We start from the raw sequence: 24959 nt of genomic DNA, 5'->3' as shown, positions 1-24959 counted from the left end.
CTGTCCCATGTACAATGTTTCTTTTATTTTGTATCTTCTTCAATAAATGTCTCTATTTTTCATAGTACATGAATGGTTACTTTCTGGACAGACCCTATACACAATGGAATATTATTCAACAACAAAAAGATAAAAATCTTATTTGTGACAACATGGTTGCACCTAGAGGGTATTATGCTGAGTGCAAAAGTCAGACAGAAAGACAAATATGTATTATCTCACTTATATGTGGAATTTTAAAAGGCTAAATAACTAACTAAATAAATAAACAAAGTAAAACAGAAATAGATGCACAGATATTGAGGAAAAGCTGATAGTGGAGAAATGAGAATTTTAAAATTAAAAGAAAACCATCAGGAAAGTCCTGGCTAGCCATTCAGAAAGAAGTTAATAATTAGCTGCTTTTCATTGCTGAGTAGTATTCTGTGGTATATACCATAATTTGTATTATCTGTTCAAAGATATTTGGGCTGATTACAGTTTGCCTATTAAAAATAAAGTTACTAGGAAGATTTGTGTGCAAAATAACAGTGTCATTTTAGCTAGTTCTTGAAAGATGAATAGAAGTTAGGTAGAAAGAGAAGAGGGAAAAACATTTCCAGCTGACAGAGCAGCATATGCAAAGATGTGGGAACCTAAAAGACCGTAATGTGTTTTAAAAATTGTGGGACTTGGTTTGTGGCAGGAAGACCAGGTGGATGCAAGGCATGACAATGTGTGCGGGAGGGGTTTGAGTGCGAGTTTGTCTATGAGCAGACGGGTGTGTATGTGAGTAGATGAGTGTGTGAATGGATGAGTGTGTGTGTGAGCACAAGTGTGCAAATGGACATTAGTGGGTGTGCAAGGATGGGTGTGAGTAGATGGGTGGGATTATGGGTACATGTATCCGTGTGTGTAGTTGAGTGTGAGTATATGTATAAGTGAGTGTGTAAGGGGGTGAGTGTATGGGTTTGGGTATGTCCATGCGTATGAATGGATGGATGTGTGTGTGGATAACTGAGAGTAGATAGTATGATGTGAGTGGATGTAAGTGTGTGGATGGGCATGCATTGTTAAATGTGCTATGTATATGAATGTGTGTGTATAGATGGGTATGAGTGACTGGGGTGTGTGTGTGGACAGGTGTGAGTAGATGAGTATGGAGGGATGTGAGTGGGTAGGTGTGACTGTGTAAATGAATGTGTATGTGAGTTTGTAGATAGATGTGAGTGGTTGCACTCATGTGTGTAAATGGATGGCTAGTAAGATGCGGTTGAACGAGAGAGGGAAAAGAATAGTGAATAATTGATATAAACAACTGGGAAGGTAAATCATAAACATTATAAAAAGCATTACAGTTAATCTCAGGAATTTTGATTACCCCTATAGGAGATGAGGAATCCTTATGGGTTTTCTCATAATACACATATGATTGAAAAAAGATCTTGAGTAACGAAGTCTGGAGAACATCAACATTTAACATTTAAGGACCACACAATGGAAGGTCTCTGGTTTCCTAAAAGGACCCATTGTAGAGTTTCCTCTAAATGCTCTTTTAGTAGGAAAATAGATCACTCTAATTTACAAAATGAAATTTGCACCTAACTTCACGAGACTACGTATACTATGCAAAGCCAAGCTTGTATTGCATGTTTCTTCCAGTTCTGATATTCAATTTAATATTGGTTCAAACAGTTGTCTCCATGGCTCATCTTAAGTTCCTAGTAGCTGACACATGTCTAAATATTTTGATTAAAAATCTTGACAAATACTTCTGGACCAGGAAGCAAACTTCTGCTGTAGAATTTTGCTGCATTTAGACAAAGCTTAAAGAATGAAAGAATTTATTTATAACAGCATCTTCTCTTTGGGTACTAAACCAATTCCCATTCCTCTTTCTGTGTGGCATGGATCAGATCATTCAGATATTAATTCTGATACTATCATATTAGGGAAAAAAAGTCCAAGTTCAGGCAAACTATGAAAAATACTGATAAAGTTTTATTTGCTAAGAAAAGTAGAAAAAGTATCTTATAGCAAAGAATCAAGCATCCCTCCTGTAATCTCAGACCAAATTCAAATGTTAATTCCAAAGTACCTATGAGTTTTGAAATCTTGTGACGTGTAACTACCCTGTGCTTCAGTTTCATTTTATGTTTATGGGATGATAATACTTATCTTGCGGGGTTATTTTAAGGATTAAAAGTAAGGTAACGTGCTTAGCACATTCTGTGGTAGGTAATAAGTATGATGTCATAATTGTTATCATATGGTTTTAATATCTGTCTTCTTCCCTATATTTTCATAAATAATCCAGCGAGCTGGAAATGTAGTTAGGAGACTACAGAATTTTGAAATAATTCTATCATTTTCTAAAATATCCTGAGGAGTCCCAAAGTTTTCATTCTCCAACTAACTTGAATCCCATTTTATTAAAAACATTCTAACCTGAAGTTCTGCAAAGGAAATAATAACAAGTTATGAGAAATATGATAAAAAATATTTTCTAAAATTATCAAATTTAATCAGTAGGAAACATGTTACTTAATTCCCCATTCTCCGATCTGAGCTGATTGGAACAGAGCTGGGCTCTGGACAAAAGGATGCCAACCCGTAGGCCACCAGCCATCTGTGACATGACCTGACATGAAAAGATGAACTGGACCAATCACATTTCTCTCTTGGGAAGGATAATTGTTAGCAGTGGTTGCTAAAGCAGAAGGGATACAGAGAAAGAGTTGTGAAGTTGAACAGAAGCATGAGATATCACAGCAAACAAATTACTCATAAGAAGAAGACAGACTAGAGGGAGAGGAAGTGACTTAGTGAAAGAGAGTAGAACCTGGCAACAGGCTCTGTTGGGACACTCGGTTGGAAGTCCATGAGACAGCCACTGCTACTTGGGTACAAAAGACATGTGATGTTCTAGAGTCTTCATATCTGTCTTTGTGTCTATAGAATATTTGTGTTCCTGGTACATTCTGACATTCCCGTTAGAAAACAGAAGAAGCCTTTGTCACAATGTCCCAAGTAAGAAATGAAAAATTCTTTCAGGTGCCATTCAGGTGTCAATCATGTCACCTAACAGGTAGAAAAACAGTGACCAGGCTGGTTTTGCAGGGTTTGGCTGTGGACAAGACTCTTTCTCCCCTTCTTCTAAAAAGAAAAGCAGGGTGAGGTCTCTAGATCTGCTCAGATTTTTTTTAAAAGTTCAAGAAGTACTTTGAGAAGGAGAGGTGTTAGTTCTTCTCAGAATGTTTGGTAAAATTCACCTGTGAAGCCATCTGGTCCAGGGCTTTTGTTTGTTGGGAGTTTTTTGATGACTGCTTCAATTTCACTAGGTGTAATCTGTCTATTCAGATTCTCTCATTCTTCCTCATTTAGTTTTGGAAGGTTGTATGTTTCTAGGAATGTATCCATTTCGCCCAGGTTGTCCAGTTTGTTGGCATATAGTTGTTCATAATATTTTCTTACAATCCTTTGTAATTCTTTGGTGTCAGTTGTTATTTCTCTTCTTTCATTTGTGATTTTATTTATTTGGGTCCTTTCTCTTTTTTTTCTGATGAGTCTGATTAAAGATTTGTCAGTCTTGTTAATCTTTTCAAAGAACCAGCTCTTGGATACATTGATATTTTGTATCATTTTTTAGACTCTATTTTGTTTATTTCTGCTCTGACCATCATTATTTCCTTCCTTCTACTCACTTTGGGCTTTGTTTGTTGTTCTTTTTCAAGTTCCCTTAAGTGTAAAGTTAGATTGTTTATTTGAGCTTTTTCTTGTTTTTTGAGATAGGCCTGTAACACTATGTATTTCTCTCTTAGGATTGCTTTCCCCGTGTCCCACAAACTTTGGATTGTTGTGTCCTCATTCAACACAATTCCTACCAAGATTTCACTGATATATTTCACACAACTAGAACAAAAGACATGTTCATTTATTTCAAAAATTAATATGGAACAACCAAAGGTCCCATGTAGCAAAAGCAATCCTGAGAAAGGAGAACAAAGTTGGAGGATTCATGCTACTTAAATACCAAATTATACTACAAGGCCAAAGTAATCAAAACAGTATGGTAATTGCACCAAAACAGATACAAAGATCAATGGAACAGAATAGAGAGCCCAGAAATCAACTCACTCCTTTATATTCAATTAATATTCGACAGAGGAAGCAAGCACATACAATGGGCTAAAGATAGTTTATTCAACAAATGGTGTTGGGAAAATTGGACAATATGTGCAGAAAAATGAAACTAGACCACCTTCTTACAACACACACAAGAATAATTCAAAATGGGTCAAAGATTTAAATGTTAGATCTGAAACCATAAAAATTGTAGAAGAAAACACAGGCAGCAAAATCTTGGACATTGCTCATAGCAATATCTTATAGGATATACTCTCTAGGCAAGGGAAACAAAAGAAAAAATATAAACAAATGGGACTACATCAAATAAAATGTCTTTGCACAGCGAAGGAGACCATCAACAAAATAAAAAGGCAACCCATGGAATGGAAGAACATCTGATAAGGGGCTAATATCTGTAAGTTATAAAGAACTTATAAAACTCAACACCAGACAAACACAATCCAATTCAAATATGGGCAAAGGAACTGAGTCTACACTACTATAAAGAGAACATACAGCCCTGGCTGGTGTGGTTCAGTGGATTGAGTGCTGGCCTGCAAACCAGAGGGTCGCCAGTTCGATCCCAGTCAGGGCACATGCCTGGGTTGCAGGCCAAGTCCCCAGTAGGGGGGCACAGGAGAGGCAACCACACATTGATATTTCTCTCCCTCTCTGCCTCCCTCCCTTCCCCTCTCTCTAAAATAAATAAATAAATAAATCTTCAAAAAAAGAGAACACACAGATCGCCAATAGACATGAGAAAATGCTCAATGTTACTAATCATCAGAGAAATACAAATTAAAACCACAATGAGATATAACCTCACACCTGTCAGAATGGCTACCACCAATAAATCAACAAATAAGTGTGGGCTAGGAAGTGGGGAAAGGGGCACCCTTTTGCACTGTTGGTGGGAATGCAGACTGGTGCAGTCACTGTGGAAAGCAGCATGGAGTTACCTCAAAAAAAAAACATAAGCACCCCTATGTTCACTGCAGCATTATTTAAAATTGCCAAGATATGGAAACAGCCCAAGTGTCCATCAGTAGATGAGTGGATAAAACAACTATGGGACATTTACATAATGAAAATATGTGACTTCTGGCCAAGATGGAGGTATAGGTAGACAAACTGTGCCTCCACCCACAACCAAAATAAGGACAACAACAAATTTAAAAACAAAAAACAACCAGAACAGCTAGAAAATCGAACTTATGGAAGTCCGACAACCAAGGAGTTAAAGAAGAAACATTCATCCAGACTGGTATGAGGGGTGGTGATAGGCAGCCATAGGGAGGGGACTCGCAGAAAGGTTGGTAGCTGGCAGAGCAGATGGTCCCACATTTTCGTGCAGATAAACCAAGAGGAACAACTAGGGAGTGAGACAGACTTTGCAACCCAGGGTTCCATTGCAGGGAAATAAAGCCTTAAAACCTCTGACTGAAAAAACCCTATAAGGGTTGAAGCGGCAGGAGAAAGTACCAGCCTCACAGGAGAGTTCGTTGGAGAAACCCACAGGGTCCTAGAATGTACACAAAACCACCCGCCCGGGAATCAGCACCAGAAGGGCCCACTTTGCTTGTGAGTAGTGGTGGAAGTGACTGATAGCTGGCAGAGAGCCGAGCAAGTGGCACTGTTCCCTCTTGGACACCCCCCCAACATACAGTACCACAATGTAGCCAAGTGGGTTGCACTATCCTGGTAAATACCTAAGTCCTTCTCCTTACTATGTAACAGGCACAGGAGGAAAAAAAAAAATTGCCCCAAAAAGCACAGATCAAAGCTCTAGAAAAAATACAACTAAGTGATGAAGAGATAGCCAACCTATCAGATGTATAGTTCAAAACACTGGTAATCAGGATACAGAATTGGTTGAGTATGGTCACAAAATAGAGGAAAAAATGAAGGCTATGAAAAGTGAAATAAAGGAAAATGTACAGGGAACCAACAGTGACAGGAAGGAAACCGGGACTCAAATCAAAGGTTTGGACCAGAAGGAAGAAATAAACATTCAACTGGAACATAATGAAGAAACAAGAATTCAAAAAAAATGAGGAGGGTCTTAGGAACCTCTGGGACAAATTTAAACATTCCAACATCCGAATCATAGGGGTGCCAGAAGGAGAAGAGGAAGAGCAAGAAATCAAAAACTGTTTGAAACATAATGAAGGAGAATTTCCCCAATCTGGCAAAGGAAATAGACTTCCAGGAAGTCCAGGAAGCCCAGACAGTCCCAAAGAAGTTGGATCCAAGGAGGAACATACCAACGCACATCATAATTACATTATCCAAGGTGAAAGATAAGAAGAGAATCTTAAAAGCAGCAAGAGAAAACGGGACAGTTACCTACAAAGGAGTTCCCATAAGGTTATCAGCTGATTTCTCAAAAGCAAGCTTGCAGGTAAGAAGGGACTGGAAAGAAGTACCCCAAGTCATGAAAGGCAATGACCTACACCCAAAATTACTCTGTCCAGCAAAGCTGTCATTTAGAATGGAAGGGCAGATAAAGTGCTTCCCAGATGAGGTCAAGTTAAAGGAGTTCATCATCACCAAGGCCTTATTATATGAAATGTTAAAGGGACTTATCTAAGAAAAAGAATTAAAAAATATGAACAGTAAAATGACAATAAACTCACAACTATCAACAGTTGAACCTAAAAAAAAAACAAAAACAAACTAAGCAAACAACTAGAACAGGAACAGAATCACAGAAATGGAGATCACATGGAGGGTTATCAGTGGGGAAGGTGGAGGGGAAGAAAGGGGGAAAATGTACAGGGAATAAGAAGCATAAATGGTAGGTAGAAAATAGATAGGGGGAGGTTAGGAATAGTATAGGAAATGTAGAAGCCAAAGAACTTATATGTACAACTCATGGACATGAACTAAACAGGGGGAATGTGGGTTGGAGGGGTGTGCAGGGTGGAAGGGAATAAAGGGGGGAAATGGGACTACTATAATAGTATAATCAGTAAAATATATTTTTTTAGAAAAGAAATACATGTACTACTCAGCTGTAAAAAAAGAAGAAAATTTTACCTTTTGTGACACAATGGATAGGACTGGAGAACATTATGCTAAAATAAGCCAGTCAGAAAAAGACAAATACACATGATCTCACTCATATGTGGGATCTAATGAACAAACTGAACTAACAAGGAAAAGGGGGACAAACCTATAGTTAGAGAGCAGGAGGACAGCTAGTCACAGGGGACGAGGGAGTAGAGGGATTGAGCAAAAAGGAAGAAGGGCTCATGGACATGGACAACGGTATGGTGATTGCTGGGGGCAGAAAGGAATAAGGGGATTAAATGGTAATGGAAAAAATTACAATAAAGATTAAATTAAAAAAAAAACAATTCAAGAAAGAGAGCTGATGAGCATAGGACTGAAAAGCCAATGGGGGAAATACCCGATTAATAGTCTATTCAGCAGAAATAGAAAAAACATCGTTGAGAAGCTCCTTTGACTTTTCTCTAGAATTCTGAAACTTCTGTGAAAAATTACCTATTAATTATTTTGGTATCTGAAACAGAGAAGAGATTCTACTCAACTCTTTGGCGAGGAATTCCCCTGGAACATGTAGTTCTGGTGCTTCCTGAGGCCTTCTTGTGAGATTCCCTTGTGTTTCCGTATCCTTATAATAAATGCCCCACTGTCTAAGGACACTTGAGTCCAGTAAGAAAGCCTGGCTGTGACTGGATTTATTTAATCATCCATTCGTCCCAGAATATTGCTTCTGGCAGCGGAGCCCCAAACAGATATTTTGTGACATAATTTTTGCATTCCCATCACCATCACCACATTATTCATTAGAGGTATTTCCCAATAACCCAATCCTTCCACCGTGAGTTAACAGGCTAATTATTACAATATGTTTACTTCAATCATGTATCTAGTGGAATTGTGTATCACTACAAATCAAGACAATCCTACTTCAGTCACCTAAAGAAATAGAGGCATATGTTTCCATCAAAGTAGGAAGCCTTAAAAAAAAAAAAGCAATACCAATGCTTCAGTGACAGTCTTGGCCTTTCCCTCATGGATGCAACTACTACACTACTCCAATTGCATTATTTAAATGATGGCATTCTGTCATCTTCACAGAGAAAGAACGGACTGACGCTAGGGTCTGCAATCCTCATATCCAGTGGGCTCTTTCCCTGTGCGGGTTTTGTGTGATGGTTTGTGGGTAGCCCAGCTTGCAGGTGAACGTGTCAGAGTTCCATCAGCCTCAGGGCATGGGGCACCACCAGCGGGCATCATGAGCATTCTCTCTCTTCCTTTCATTCTTCTCCACCTGTCCTGCCCTTTCACGCCCAGAGGTCCCATCTACAAAGGCTGCTCTGCTAAAAGATAAACATGGCAATGAACTCCCAAGCTGATTAAAAAGGTTTTCCTGCTTCTCTATCTTGAGAACTACTTCACTACCATGGATCCCATGGTGGGGAGGTGCAGATGAGATACACGACCTCCTATGCTTTCCAGGACTTTGGATTAGATTCCTCAAGTGCTTTACATTTTTAGTCAACCATTCTTTCCTCACAGTTGTCTTCTTAAACTTCCATTGACGTGTTGTAATCTAGTTTTCATTGATTTGTTCATAGTATTCATATTTTTCAAATACCAGGATATTATAATACTATGATTAAGTGAAAAAATATATAGAATGGACTGAAATATCTCAAGACATTATGGAATCAATATTTGAAAATGCATAGGTTTAGGATCTGTCCTATAAATATATGAAAGAATGACACAATTCTAGGCTACAAATCTTGATCGTGCCGATTAACTGTTAAATTTCAGTTACAACATTAACATTAAAATAGATTGTTACATTTAAAGACTGTTAAATTGTTGGTGAGTCATGACAGGACTTATTTAGGCAATCAATGGATAGTGTCTATTTAAGTGATTTTAGCCCGAACAGTATTTCTGTGGTACTTATCAATGAGCTTGTTTTGAGAGCCTCTGTTGAAAATTTTATTTGGAAACTTTTTGTCACCCATAAATGCCCCAATAGTTAAAATAGTTAGTTAAATGTCACTTGATGTAGTACTCGACATAGGAAATAGGCTAACTAAAAATGAAAACGTGGTTTTAATTTTTGTGGATTGAAATGTCATGTTTCATATATAAGATGGTTCACTTGGAACTGAACAGATAATCTATCTGTTTTAATGTTGTGCAGTCACCTGCTATTTTTAAGAGGAAATGCCATGAACTGACACAAGTAATAATGTTACTACTAGTTTATTATTATACATTTCTGATTTTAGAATGAGCTGTAATGTAAATAGCTTTTCACAAACTAAAGACATGTATTTCCATCCTTTCTATGGATATGTATAGTTGCTTAGCAAGAGGCTGGAATTTTATCAGTCATATTGTTATCACTTTATTGAGCATTCTGCTTCCACTTGCTCACACATACTCATATGCATACACACGCTCACACACACCCCTGTGCACATCCCTCCCCATATTCCTTCTAGGTCAAGAGAATATATTGATAACCATGTCCCCACTTTCATCTAGCAGTGAATCTTGCCAGGACACGGTCCCTCTAGCACTCACTTGGTAGTGACATGTTGGACTACCACCCGGTCAGATGGTACTAATAAGGACAATTGTTGGCTACAAATCTCACTGAACATTGAATTCTGAGTCTTTCGTCAGTTGCTTGTTTCTTCTATCTCCAATCCTCACTACTTCTCATTTTGTTCTTTGTTCATTTGACAGTAATTTTAATTTAAAATAAACTCTGACCTTATCTTTGACTTGGGAGAAAACCCTGGTAGTGCACCAGGCCATGAGGACTGGGAGGATGTTTGCCTCTTTACTGGCTCTCCAGCTAAGCTCTTGATCTTATTGTGGGCCTGCGTGGGAGATGTGGGGCCTGGGAGAAGAGAGCCCGAGGAAAGATAAAAGGGACTGGTGGACACTCTAAAAAAATATTTAGCATGTTTTTATTCCCTGTATGCTTGCCTACAAGGATTTGGCAGTGAAGTAAACATCTTATTTTGCTCCAGTCATTTCTTATACTTTCTTTCTGAGCCTGAAATGGCCTTGGCTAGAAACACGCACTAAGCTAGCCAGGTGTGGACTGGACTGTACTTTAATATGGAGCAAACGCTCTGGGCTGTGGGCTTCACCCTGGCCCTACCGGAGACAAGATTGGACTTTTCCCCAAGGTGAGACGAATGGAGATGAGATATTGGGAAGTCAGGAGAGGAACCCCCTTAACTGCACATCATTAATAAACCACACCACAGAGCCACATCCTCCCATGCGGGTCTTAGGAAATTCTTTTCCTTTAGACACTGCAAGGGCCCTACTTCCACCAATAAGAGAATCACGTAAAACCAAATTACAATAGTCTCCCTTTATCCAACGTTTTGCTTTCTGTGGTTTCAGTTACCCTCAGTCAATCATGGTTCAAAAATATTGAATGGAAAATTCCAGAAATAAACAATTTCTAACTTTTAAACATGTGCCACTCAGAGTAGTGTTCTCACACATCGCTCTCTGCTTCCCCGCCCCCCCCACCCCCCGGGACGTGACTCATGCCTTTGTTCAAAATATCAGTGCTGTTTGCATTCCCCACCCATTAGTCACTTAGTAGCCATCTGGGCTATCAAATCTACTGTCATGGTATCACAGTGCTTGTGTTGAAGTCATTCTTATTTTACTTACTAGTGGCCCTGAAGGGCAGTAGCAGTGAGGCTGGCAATGTGGACATGCCAAAGAGAACTCATAAAGTGCTTCCTTTAAGTGAAAAGGTGAGTAAAATAAGGCATTTTCAGAGAGACCATATTCACATAACTTTTATTACAGTATATTGTTATAACTGTTTTATTATTAGTTATTATTGTTAATCTTTGTGTCAAATTTATAAATTATCGTAGGTATGCATGTATAGGAAAAAAAATAGTATGTATAGGGTTTGGTACTATTCTTGATTTCAAGCATCCTTGGTGGGGAGGGGTGGAACTACTGTATAGCCTAGGGAAAAATTTGGACAATAAGCAAGAAAAAAAAATGCTCAACCTTACTCGAACTCTTGTGCTGGGAAGCAGTCATGCAAGGACTCAATTTGTATATTTGTTTTTAATACTTGCTTCACTATATATAAGCCAAGATAAGTTGGCTTTTTAAAAATTAATGATGCCAATAAAAATAGATAGATAGATTCATGTAACAGAATAGAATCCAGAAATATATGGTTGATCACATATGTGGTCAATTTATTTTTGACAAAGATGCCAAGGCAATTTGATGGAGAGAGGAAAATCTTTTTTAAAAATGATGGTGGGACAATTGGATATATTATAAGGGAAAATTAATATCAACTCTCTACTTTCACCACATACAAAAATTAACTCAACATGGATCATAGAACTGAATATAAAAGCTATATAAAATATATAAATATAAAACTGTAAAGCTTTTAGAAGAAAGCATAGGAGAATATCTTTATGACCTCAATATTTGTAAAAACTTCTTAGACAAAATACAAAAATCACTAAACTCAAAAGAATTTAAAATTTTCCTTCATATAAATTAGAAACTTGTGCTCTTTAAAACACCATTAAGAATTAAAAGGCAAGCCATAGATTGGGAAGAAATGTCTGCAAAACATGTTTGAAAAGGATTTACATCATATATGAAAAGTACATATTATGTCATATATCAAGCAATCCAGTTTTTTTAATGAACAAAACCTTTGAATAGACTATTCACAACAGAAAATGTATAAATAGTCGATAACCTCATGAGTTAAAATTCAAGATCATCAGTTGTTAGGCATTAGAGAAATGTAAATTAGCCCTGGCTGTTGTGGCTCAGTGGATTGAGTGCTGGCCTGCGAACTGAAAGATCACCAATTTGATTCCCAGTCAGGGCATATGCCTGGGTTGCAAAACAGGTCCCCAGTTGGAGGCATGTGAGAGGCAACCAATCAATGTTTCTCTCCCTCTCTTTCTCCCTGCTTTCACCTCTCTCTAAAAATAAATACAATCTTAAACAAAAAAGAAAAATACAAATTAGAAACACAGACATACCACTATACACACACTAGAATGGCTAAAACTAAAAAGGTGGCTAATACCAAGTGTTAGTGCGGATGTGGAAGAACCGGAACTTCCACACGAGCCTGGTAGGAATGTGAAATTTTCCATTCACTCTAGAGAACTGTTTGTCAGTTTCTCACAAAGTTAAATCTATACCTGCTTGATAAAACAGGCACGAATGTTTATATCAGCTTTTAATCTTAGTGAAAAACTAGAAACAATGTACGTATACACCAACTGGTAAATGGATAAACAAGTTATGGCATATTTATGCAAGAATGTTACTCCACAATAAACAGGAACAAACTACTGATGCACACAACAATGTGGGCCCCTCTCACAAATATTATACTGAATAAAAGAAATCAGGCACAAAAGAGAATATACTGAATTATTCCACATATGAAACCCTAGAACAAGCAGCACTAACAGTCATGTGACAGAAAGGAGACCAGTGATTTCCTGGCGGGTGAAGAATGGACTACGGAGGCTAGTGGACATGCTCTGACATTGATGGTGGTGGTGGTTACATGGATGTAATAATTTGTCAACACTTATCAAATTGTGTACTTAAAATGGATGCAACTTATTGTATGTGAATTGTATTAATACATCAGTATAAATTATATTAAAAAGAGAGAAAGTCTAAATGGTCAAAATATGTAAACAGATACTTAATAAAAGAGACATACAAATCTCCAGTGACTCATGTAAAAATGCTCAGCTTCGTGAGTCATCAGGGAAATGCAAACTTATCCACAGTGACATACCACTTTATACCCATTATGAAGTTAAACACATACCTTCCTTATCATCCATCCATTTCAGTTCAAGGTAAAACCCAAGATAAATGAAAACATATGTCCACCAAAAGATTTGTGCAAGAATGTACATAGCAGCTTTAGTTGTAGGAGACCCAGACTGGAAACAAACCAAATACCAATCAATGTAAGAATAGATAAACAAATGTGGAATACTCCCATGATGCAACAATACCTGCCTGCAAAAAGAATTGAACTAGTGACATACATAGCAACATGGAAGAACCTCAAAAACATCCTGCCGACCAAAGAAGACAGATATAAGAATATATACTACGTTATTCTATTTACACAAACTTCACGAACAGCCAAATTATTCTCTAGAGACAGAAATAGGGACAGTGGTTGCTACGAAGGGAAAATTAACTGGAAGGGATGTAAGAAAATTTTTTGGGTAAGGGAAAGGCCCTACATCTTGATTCATGTTATGGGTTACATGGTTGTATATATTTATCAAACTCACTGATTTTAAGAAATTGAATTTAAGTTCTTAAGATCAGTTACATTTCAATCCATGTAAATTTACCCCAATTAATAAAAAAAATTCACCAGGTCAACTGAGTAACTATATAGCTTTTATCACCCTTTTCCTTCAAGGATAATTTGGCTAATAAACATATCATCCTGGATTAACATTAAAAACATATTTTATTACTTTTCTTTCAAGAAAATTATTTTTAAAATCATCCCTTCAAAAGGAATTTGATTCCCTTTTAACCAGCAGAACATTTAATCCATAGTTTGCAGTATTGCCAGCATCATTCAATGAACAAACTATTTGTTATTTTGTTTAATAGTACTTGAAGTTTTTTACTATATACTGGTGAGAAAGAAGTGGAAGAGATCAAGATCATCTAAAATAAGCAGCCGTTATTAGTTGAAAGGTAAGAGTTGAGACTGATTAGCTACCAGAAAACAGAGAAAGAGCACACCTGAGAGGCTCACCTTAAAACATTTGTTCTTTGTTTTTCTACTTTGCCTTCTATCCTGGCCTGCTGTGCCCCTCTGGGAGGTGGCTGGTGGAAACCGGAGCAGAACAGCCAGGAGCTCCTCTCTTCTCGTCCCCTCTTGCAGGAGTCCCTATAGTGTGTGAGGCTGTGCAACAGGAACCTTACTTAGTCTTTGTCGTCTAGATGTATCCTGGCAACCTGTCAACAAAAGGGACAGGACCGAGTTCTCTAGTAACCGATTGGAAAAATCCAAAACAAGAGGTGAAGGAACTCAGACACAGAGCGCAAAATGGCCCCAGCTCTCTTAGGTGACTTTACCAATGGACAAAGCATCAAATGGGGGCTGGTGAGTGTAAGTCACAAGGCTCTTCTTGGTGTGGAAACAGGGTAGAAACAACTTTTTCCTTTCTAAGGAAGAAAAAGAAGTAAAATTTACTAAATGTGTTATTGATCTTTTCTAGCATTTTTAAAAATGATCATCTACAGGGTCCAGTACAAATAACATCCCTCTTTCACTACATAAACATCTTTTATTACAACATCATAAGTATTTAATTCAGTAACATAACAATATCACACTCAAACACACCACATGACATTTTAGGTGAAAAGTTCAAATTGCTGTGCATCTCATGTGAGACAGTCACGTACCCTACCAGCCGCACTCAAGTAGGCGTTACTTCTGCTGTACCCTGGATATAGGGGATCTTGGCCTCTTCCAGAAGAGGAAGATGGATCTTCTCTGTGACTCTCAAGGGGTGTCTGTGCTTTGGTCTACAATGCAACAAAATATAAGATGTAGAAGCTAAGGTTAGTTTATTTTCTAATGTGTCCTAAGATACAGCAAATACTTTTTAAACATAAGGTCAACATTTTAAAATGTACCTGAAATAATTTTTGAACCTTGTATTTAAAAATACTCTGAGATATTAAGCTAATTGTAGTGAATGAAATTCTCTGCAAGCATTAAAGCTCATACGGTGGAAACCCGTTTATTAACAAGGGAAGAAGTCTACAATATACTCCTAAAAAGAGAAGCTACAAAACAGAATAAACAGCATGACCTCATCAAACTCTGTGTGGGCAAGTGCCTGTGTGTGCTCTTGCCTCAAAGAACACTCACCAAAATGTTAGCAGTGGTAATTGCCAGGTAATGAGAGTAAGAAACATTTTATTAAATGTTCCTTAGGGTTAGGAGTTAGAGGGAAAAGGAATCCTAACCTCAAAGATTTGAAAACCCTGTACCTCACCCCAGATAAACAAATTGGGCCACACAGGTGATTCACAGAACTGTTAGGTGTTGAAGTGACTTCAGACCCCACGGTCTAAGGTCCCTGTTGGATAATGAAGTTCCACATCCTTACACTCTGTAACACTCGAAAGACAGATGGATACATCCTCTACAGAGATATACAGGTATCTCAATTATACGATCATGTAAAATAGTTCTAATTGCAATGCTTTTCTTCTGAACCTTTTGGTAAGACGCCATATATAAATGACGAAACACATCTAAAATGACTTCGGAGCTGCTATGAGTCACTATCAATTGAGAGGGTACAAGGAAACTTAATTTTACATTTGGCTTTTTATCAACTTGTAGGTCCCTGGTTAACATATTTCTTGCTTTACATAAACGGCGTGCTTTCTCAGCTCAGCTCATCTCTTTGATTGTGAGCTCAAAGAGATATTTCTGTACAGTAATTGCCCAATAAATAAACACCATCACGAAGGCACAGGCAGTACCCAGTCCAGTGGCTGGCTATTTGGGTCAGATGGCAGAACAGATAGGAAGTGCTGGCCTAGAACAGGACAGCCCCGGGAAAACACGGAGAGAGGAGGTATTTCCATGCTAAAATAGCTCAAAGAGTTCTTTATCTGGACAGGAGCGAGGATTCTGGGAGTCCTGAGAATAACAGCTCCTGCGGCAGTGGGCAGATGTGTTGGCTGGGCAGCTGAAGGTGCGCTCACAGCCCTTCTCCCTGGTGGGGTTGCCACGTTGCCAGCTGCCTTCCTGCAGTCTGCAGTCATAGGAGCTGCTTATGAAACTGGCTGGAGAGGAGCCTTTGTTTTCTAATTCTAGCCCCATTGGAAATTCATGGGTTTGTAGTTTCAGCTTAAATTGAACTCCCTGGTGTTCAAATTTATTTCATCTTGGTAAAACAGGCCTTCCTAGGAGCCTGCCATCCTCTCTCTCTCTCTCTCAATCTCTGTCTCTCCCCCCACCCTTCCCCCATCCTTCTCTCTCCCTCACTCTTTCTCTGCCTTTTAATGGGACCAACATTTTTAAGTGGCTTATTTTTTTTAAATCGAGTTCAAAAGGCATCTTGGATATTAAATAGCTCTTACAACACAACCTTTTGATGATTTAAGTGTAAATGAAGCAGAAACATATGGATTTCATTTCCCATAAATCACACACGTCCTTAAAAAATCAAGGGAGAATGTGCTCAGCACGATGTATTCTGTTTGGTTGAACCCAAAACATCTGAAAAATACTTGGAGGCTGATGAATCCAAAATATTTACCCATCCCTATTTATAACACTGGGGGGGAAAGCCCTTGATTCACGGCGACAGCCAAACTGCTCACATCTGCTCAGTGGTCAACGAGCAAGCAGCGCAAGCTTCAAGATAACTGCGTTCCTTCTTCTGTTCCCACTCCAGGCACTTAACTCACCCTCAGATCAAAGACACTGAAGCCCTTACTTAAACAGAGCTAGTCTGGTTGGGTATTGCCCGAGCTTTTCTCACTTAAAACAATTGCGAGTTGTTTCTCGCTGTTTGATGTCCAGTCGTGTTTGTGTCACTGTGGGTTGGTGCCAGCCTCCACCAATAATCCAGATCTGACCCCTTGTGGCAACAGCCCCACCACAAGGAATTCTGGCTTGTTTTCCCTTCATAAAACCACAGCTGTCGTGCCTGCACAAGTCGCTGACTTTTTCATTAAAGGAATAAATCATGATGATTTTATGGAGCAGGAGAAATGCTACTCCCTGCCAGTATCTCTGATGGTCCCGCTGGCTCTTCATTGATGCAAAGGCCAAATCTTACTCTGAAAGCTACTGATAAGTTTATTTAAACTGGACAGGGACTACATTCTGCGTGCAAGAATTTCTCTCTCTCTCTCTCTTTTTTTTAACAGCAGCAGCAGGAACTCAAACAGGATGTTTGTGAAGTTTGGCAAAATAGGTCCACTGGGCATCTTGTTCTCTTCTACCCGGTTGTTTACTTCGCCTTCCTGCATAACTTAGACTCAGTGAGTGCCAGCCACCTGACATCCCTTATCGCAAACCCCTGAACAAGCCTGCAAGGTGAAGTGTTAGTATCCTTGTTTTACCCGTGATCAGACTAGGGAGTAGAGGTTTTAAACGACTTGCCCCTGGTGGCAAGGCTAATCCAAGGCAAATGTGGGTTTGAAATGTATGTCTTTCTGGTGCCTGGAAACTCCCTCCTCCCCGCCTCCTGCGCACCTCACTGTCAGGTTGCCTCACGGAGCAGCCTGGCCTCAATGGCGCCGTCTGTTAAGCCCTTTGTTACAAGAGAAGTCTCCGCAAAATCGAGGTTTATCCACTGCATTGAGTTTGAAAATGTCTACATTTACAACATTGCAGAGTGTTCTGTGGAAGATCAGAAAAGAAGGGGGAGGATACACTTTAAATACACTTTTAAAACTCAAAAAAAAAAGTTTCTTTGATATAGCAGAGTCCTGACCAATACACATTAAATCCTCGAGGACACCTTGCCCCGGGGTGGTTTCTCAACCTCTTTTTCATTATTGCTCTCCTTCCAAGCTTATTTATATAGCTTTCAAATCCCCCTCACCCATGAAGTTTTAATAACATTGATATATCTTATATCTGTTGATGTATTGCGGCCCTTTGGTGAGCCACAGACTAATATATTATTATCTAAAATGATGTCACCTCCGAAGCCAATTTTTACTGCCTCTGTGGGAATGCGTGCCGAATGGCTCTGGGGGAATGCGCGCCAAATGGACCTACATCCAAAGAGCAAAGAGCCCACAACGTGGGCCGCAGATAAGCTGATATGCAGGAAAAAAATGACCAAGCAGCCACAGAAACCATGGAAACTCTTCCTAAACTGTCAAAACAAAAAGCGCGGTAAATTGTCCTGTAACTGTATTCAAGCAAAAAAATGGATTTTTTGAGAAGGGCAGTAAGTATATCATATTTTCTACGCACTTGAGTGGTTTTTATCATAAAAATTGTACTTTGGAGCTGAAGTATCCTTTAAAATAGCCTTCAGTCAAGCCAACTGTCCTCAGACAAAAAGATAGTACTGGCCTAACTTTTTTAATTAATGCGGCACCCAAGCGCAGGATGTTGGTATTTGTTTATATGCCACAGATTTAAACTCAAACTCCAATTAAAAAAAAAAATTCTCAAAGGACTCTCTTGTTGTGTCTTTGGCATACATACAAACATTGCCAGGGCTGATGAAAGGATTTCTTTCTTTTGATCTCCCTTCCTGTGGACAGGAGATGTTTCTTCAGTATTCTATCTAGCCCTCCATGGATAATAAAATATGTCACATATACTATGTTATAAAAGCTCCTGTTTCAAGGGCCTGAGATTTGAAATATCTGCTGTGAGTCTAGACAGCTCATCAGAGGTTCTGGACTGCTAAACTGTCCGAGTGGAACTCTCCACCCTGCTGCTCCACTTGTCTTTCAACGCCCATGAAACCAGACCAAACACAGTCCGTGTACATAGTAGGTGCTCAGTAAACATTCACCTACTAAGCTGGGTACATACTTTTTTTTTTATTAAAAGTGATAATAACAGTGACCTGCTTGGTTGAAGATGACTAAAATTTACAAGATGTGAAGGCCAGATTAATACTTAAGGTTTTCTACTTAATATAGTAGAAACATTTTGAAATAATTTTCCCTTTCTTTTTAGAGAGTTGGCAGAAGTCCAACGCCTTGTGGCATGTGAACAATAAATGTTTAATAAATACCTGGTCACTAGTTTATTACCCACAGATTTCTAAAGCTGGTTTAAATTAGGTTGCTCATGGCTGATAACAGCCTAATATTTACCTTTCCATGTGCATTTTATGAAAAGCATTTCAACTCTTAATTGAAAACAGTAAGTTATAAGGGAATTCCCTCTTATTTTCATTCTTTCCACAGGTCTCAGAGGGAGGGAGGGTTCTTCTCTAGTAATTTGCTCCCACCATTAGTCCTTCCTCCCTAGTACCTTTAACTTCTATTCTACTGGCTTTTTCCCCTCAACCTCCATTCAGTCTCAGGTGCCCTGTCTTAAAAAAAGCTGGTTTGCATTTGCTCTGTGCACCCACCCCCTTCTTGGTAAAAAATGGTCTAAGTCACTGCCTCCATTCTCCTCCTCTCTTCCTTCCGTTTTTACCCTCTCTGGTTTATCATCTGGATTCTATTCTTTTCTCTCACTAGAAGTAGCTTCTTAGAACATCATTGGTGGCATTTCAATCAACCCAGGCAAGAGTTTCTCCAGTTTCCCACACCCACAATGACTTTGATGGTTTTTATAGCATCACCCTCATACCTGTTAGAAATATTATCCTGTCATAAATATCCATTGATTAAAAAAAAGTACCCATTCTTCAGACTGACTTCAGGACCTGATGAATATAAATATAACCCACCCAAGTAGTAGAGTTCAAACCTCAGTCAGAGCCTGCAGCTCCTGGTGTAGAGGCTGTTGGCACTGCCCTGAAGGAGTGGGGAGAGAGACGGCCCTGGTTAGTAGGGAGCCCCGTGTTCTGAGACCTAGAGAGAAAGAAGAAAGTTTACCGTAGACTTGTGCCAGGAGCTTTGCTACTGACTTCTCCCTTTGCTGTTGTAGGATCGAGTTTTCTGTCTCTCCCCAGTCCCTGATTTCCAGCAGAACTTCGCAGACAGAAATGTGGTTAGAATAATGTAACACTAAAAACTGTACTTTGGTACATGAAAACTGTACCAAAGCATTGGTCAATAACAGCAAGATCAAGCTTGTTTGCATTGTGGAGGCTCTCCCTGACTTTCAGGCCTTAAGTTGCCTCTTGTGGAGACACTTTCCCCATCATCCTAGGGAGGGAGCTGCCTAAGGAAGCTAGATGGAGGGTGCATGGTGAGGGAAACCAGAAGAAGACAGTATTTTCCAGGCACCGACCCTCGTCTGACTCTGTATGAACCAAAATGAAACTTGATAGGAAAACCACCCTCTGAATCAGGAGTTCTCAACCAGCGATGATTGCTCCCTGTCTGGGGTTATTTTTGGTTGTCACGTATGAGGTTGAGGGAATGTTCTTGGCATCCAGTGGGCAGGGGCCTGGGATGCTACTGAACTTTCTACGATGTACAACACAGCCCTCCACAGCAAAGGACATGTCTTCTTGAAATGTTCATAGTGCCAAGGTTGAGCCTTGTGCTCTGGACTCTCCATGTGTTCACATGAGAATGCTTTTTTTCTAGAATAGGCTGTGTCAACAGGCTCTTTTCAGATTCCTGATGCATAACTAAGGGATTACATTACAAGCGAAGCAGCAGGCACAGAGTCTAAGTAGTTTAGTCATACTTCTGTAGCCAATAAGTGAGGACAACTTCGAAATGTGAACGCAGGCCCTGCCCCACCCACTTCGGAGCCTATGTTCTTTTCCACATCACCTGCCCTGAGCAGCGAGACGGCAGACATTCAGTTGTATGTGACTAAGGGTGAAATCACTTCGGCAATGCAAAAACCAGCTAGAGAAAGTACAAGAACAGAGAACTAAATGGAGTTTCCCCCTATAAAAACTGTAATGGAATTATAGGGGATGGGAGTAAAACTAGGAGCTGCCTGAAGTGTGAGCAAGTGCATGCTCTGGGTATGAGGCCAGAGCCCCGTTACAGGACAATACTAAGACAAGGTCAATGGGCTGCTCAAGGGCAGCCACACCAAAGTATTTTCCTAGATAAAGCAAAGACAGGCAGAGGTTCTTGTGAAGTAATAATCCCAGTCAGTCTTAATCAAGTTCTGCCTTCCAATGTGCCCTGTATGTTATAGCCCCTGGGCCTTGAAGTGCCCTGCTCTCCTGTCCGCGCAGGAGCTTCCACCCCCAGCAACTCTCCCTTCCCCTTTTACGTCCCTCATGCCCCTTCTCAGAGCAGTGGCTCAATACACAGCCGTTGAATTTTGAACTTTTAGGTCAATAAGATAATTGTTTTGGTTCATATTATTATTATTAATAATACATTATGTCTCCATCAGTCTAAGAATAAAAAGTATTGTTTTCTATAATTGTGGGGTGCCTGCTTTAAAAATATTAGTTATTGCTCTAATCTATACTCTATTCTGCTTCATTTTAGAAAAGAGTCATCGAAGGCCCAGAAGGAGTAAAAAATCCATCCAGTTTAAAATACAGCCAAGAAAAATATGGTCCTTCTTACTCTTTTTTTTGATATTATGCTTATTTTCTTAAATGGGGTATGTATAAATATACACATAGGGTCTGGCCGAAGTAAAGCCTGCTTTAGTGTGGTTGGTAGGGTAATAATATGGTTGTAATAATTTATAGTTTTAATTTGAACATTTCACCTAAAATGTCACATAGTGTGCTTAAGTGTGATATTGTTATATTACAGAATTACATGCTTATGATTTTGTAATAAAAGATTTTGTAATAAAAAGGGGCATTATTTGTGCTGGAGCCTGTATATGCAATAAAAAATCAAAAAAGGAAAAAATGGTATAAATGAAGAAATAAATTCTTAATTCTTTTCTCACCCCTGACTCACTCCCTAGGTTCCTACTCCAGGGCCTTCCCCAGCGGTACCCTCTGTCACCAGTTTCTTCCAGAAAGTCTATGCATTTACAGATGTATAGCTATGTGTGAGCATCACCCCCTGACCTGCCAGCTGGTGCTCTCCCCACTCCTCTCTGTGACAACTGTGGCTTCTATTGCTCAAGACGAGCCACGACAAAACAGATGACACATTCATGCTGTTGAAGGAAAACTCCGTGACTCAGACACAAATTGTTCCATACACCTTTCATCCTCATTACCAGGTAACTTTGCCAAGGTCAAGTGGTGACATTCTGATTTACCACAAAGCAGACTGGATATAACTCACATTTGACGAGAATCTGAAAATCAAATACCAGAAAGAAAAAAAATATTTTCTTAAGGCCTCCGGTTTCGTAATTGAACTTGCTTTTTTGCTTTGTTGAAAATATTATTTTCCTTTTAGTTCAATGAACCTGTCTATCTGAAAGAATAAAAACAGGACTCCCCCCAATCCCTAATTAATCACCAAATCTGTACATTTAAGATTCAGTTTTACCACATTCCTGAAATTTCCATTTAACATCTCAGAGAACAAGGAGCAAGTAGCCCCGCTATTTTGACTAGCCAGATTAAGTCCAGTCAAATCCAGGCGTCAGGTATGAAATGCAAATTTGGCTAACTGTGGTTTTGCCATTTATAAGAACTTGTATTCAAATAAATCACGGATATATTTCTTTTGGCTATAGAGAGCCTTTTCAATAGTGACTTCAGCCCTCCTAAGGTTTTTGTCCGGGTTGCCTGAAAGTGGACAATTTTCACAAGTTTGCTTTGGCACCCATGGCATGAATTTTTATTGAAAGTCACAGTTGTTTTAGTGGGCACCACAGTCTGCCAGCAGATCTCTGTAGGGCGCCCCCCCCAGCCATTTCACGAGAACTACGTGCACCTCAAACACGCCGAGCCTTGTAAGGAGCGACCTGTCCTCCAGCTTTGCTCGCCTGCACACGACCACTGACTCATTTGCAATTTTGATCTAAGGACAGACACACTATTGAGTGTTTCTGCAGCATGTCTGAAATCAGCCATCTCTATATTGAAGACTCACCTGCTTCTTCCCTGCAAAGACTCCTTCTCTAGAGTTACACCCTATTTACTCTGTCATATAAATAGGTGAGGCAACTAAAGAGAGAGGTTTGTTGGGAACATACATTTTCCGTGGAATTTAACAAAATAAAGATTTGGTTGGAAAGATATGGAAATGTAGCCTAGAGCCCATTCTCAAAATGCCCTTTAAATAGCCTATGGGAAAGGTCACTGATTTAGGAGCTTTCAAATAAATGTGCAGAGGTATTTTGAGACAAAAAATTAAAGATACCTGTGTGATAATGGAGAAAATAAAATGTAATAAGCATTCTAAGCGGGTCACTTAAAACAGAGTCTGGAGGCCACTGAGCGAGTGAGGCCGGTGCACGTCTCCCTCCCACTTCTCGGAACTACTGTTAAGTTGCTGGCCTGTTGCTCAGGTCAGCTCAAGGCTGAATAACAGACATTCTGGATCCATGATTGCTACGTGGACATACGTGGACTTGACTTCCTTCTCATCATGACCAGATCATCTGCATTCTTCACCTTGAAAGGAACCGATTTTGACAACCAGTTTCTTCCACTTACACAATGGACCTAACCAACCCCAACAGACCTGGCCACCGTCCTCCACTTACACGGAGAACCTAAACGAGAACAAGTCCTACGGTTTTGCCCTTTATAAACTCAGCTTTCCTTTGGTCCCTTTGCAAAAACATTTTAGGCTGCTACCTGAATCTGTGCCCCAGATTGCAATCCCTTCTTTGCCCAAATAAATTTTTTTATTCTTTATTACAGTCTAAACCTTTTCTGTTGTTGTTAACAGTTATTTTTATGTTTCCACATAATCACCAGGAAGTCAAACTAAAATTGGCTTAAATTCGGGTTTACAAGTCTTTGCCCCAAGATTGAGAAGTTTTTATTTATTTTCTTTCTTTATTCTTTCTTTATTTTATTATTTTTTCTGTATGCCATTTTATCATTGTGTTTTGTTACTTTGTATGATTGGGAAGCTCATTAGAATTGTACTTTATGAAACACTTAAAGCGGCTTAGCTTTTAATGGCTCAACCCTGAACAACACAATTCTCATTTTGATAATCAGGCTAAAATCTCCCAAAGTCAGTTATTTCATATTTATAAACAACATTCTTAGTAATTTTCATTAAGACTGGAAAACTAATGCATAGCAGAAAAAAAAAGATGTACATGAAAACAGATTTTATTGGCTGTTCTAGTGAATAAAATTTTCATAGCAACTGAAAAAAAATCTGTTATTTTACAATTTTCACCTTCCCTTCAATTATACTAGCTTTAATGTTTTTCCTTTGACTTTCCCTGGGTTAAATAGAGCTCTTAAACCTCAAGATTGTAAAAACAAGAAACCGTTCCAAAATCACATGGGTAAAGTTTCAACCTGCTGTTAAAAATACCACTGATGAGGCCAGTGCTTCATTCTCTGGGCAGTTTCGTAGGCTACATGAACTTGGAGGACACTGGACTGCAGGGAGCGTGGTGTTCCGTGCAGAATCACCGTGGCGGGTCCTGGGAGCTCGCCCGCCAGCAGCCACTCCCCACCTCATTTGTCCTTTCTCATTTCCCGCTAAAGAGGCTAAGAAAAGGAGTATTAATGTCCAGTCCTTTCTTCTACCTGGGGATAGCCGTGTTATCAAGTTCTGGCTAAAAGGATACAAAAAAAGGTCTGTTAGAGCAGTGCTTCTCAAACTTTACTGTGTTTTCAAAGCACCTGAGGATCTTGTGAAAATGCAGAATCTGGATCAGTGACCAGGGTGGGGCTGGAAACATGACATTTTAGTAAGTTCCCGGGTGATGAACAATGCGGTCTGAAGAACACAGTTTTAGTAGAAAGGTATTAGAGGGCATCTGGCAAGGACTTTCCTCCTCGATTTGGACAGAGGTATGCAGGGAAAAAGCTCCTTGCTGCGCTTCGGTCCAGCTTCCTGCTTTAGATAGTCTAACAGTGGGGAATTCTAACCCACCCCACCATTCCTTTGACATTGTTTCTGTAAGTGCTGACTCTGACTAATATGTAGCTATGGATGGACAGTACATTTGTATAAGAATCCTAGGAACTAATTTCAAAAGATACAGACTCCAACCTTCAGGCCTCCCGGCTCTGGGAGATTGCTGACCTTCACCCGTGGAGCCAGGATGA

At 39.4% G+C, this 24959-nt stretch overlaps 1 protein-coding gene and 1 long non-coding RNA gene across 2 annotated transcripts in view; one reads left to right on the top strand and one right to left on the bottom strand.

Annotated features, from left to right (window-relative positions):
• Positions 1–17107, bottom strand: part of ZNF474 (zinc finger protein 474) — a 59709-nt gene extending 42602 nt beyond the window's left edge. The window contains exon 1 of the mRNA XM_024571540.3: positions 13949–17107. The gene's annotated coding sequence lies outside the window, so the exon portion shown is untranslated. The remainder of the gene's footprint in view (positions 1–13948) is intronic.
• LOC112314923 (uncharacterized) overlaps positions 1–21802 on the top strand; it is a 33340-nt gene extending 11538 nt beyond the window's left edge. Inside the window, exons 3-6 of the long non-coding RNA XR_008425094.1 lie at positions 10810–10892; positions 13801–13887; positions 17098–21400; positions 21719–21802. This is a non-coding gene — a long non-coding RNA (uncharacterized lncRNA). The remainder of the gene's footprint in view (positions 1–10809; positions 10893–13800; positions 13888–17097; positions 21401–21718) is intronic.
• Positions 21803–24959: the final 3157 nt, after the last annotated feature.

This window comes from Desmodus rotundus, chromosome 1 (genome assembly GCF_022682495.2).
Source record: "Desmodus rotundus isolate HL8 chromosome 1, HLdesRot8A.1, whole genome shotgun sequence".
In the NCBI taxonomy this organism is placed as follows: Eukaryota; Metazoa; Chordata; class Mammalia; order Chiroptera; family Phyllostomidae; genus Desmodus; species Desmodus rotundus.
The sequence above is the reverse complement of the archived record's forward strand: the minus strand, read 5'-3'. Positions and strand labels throughout refer to the sequence as shown.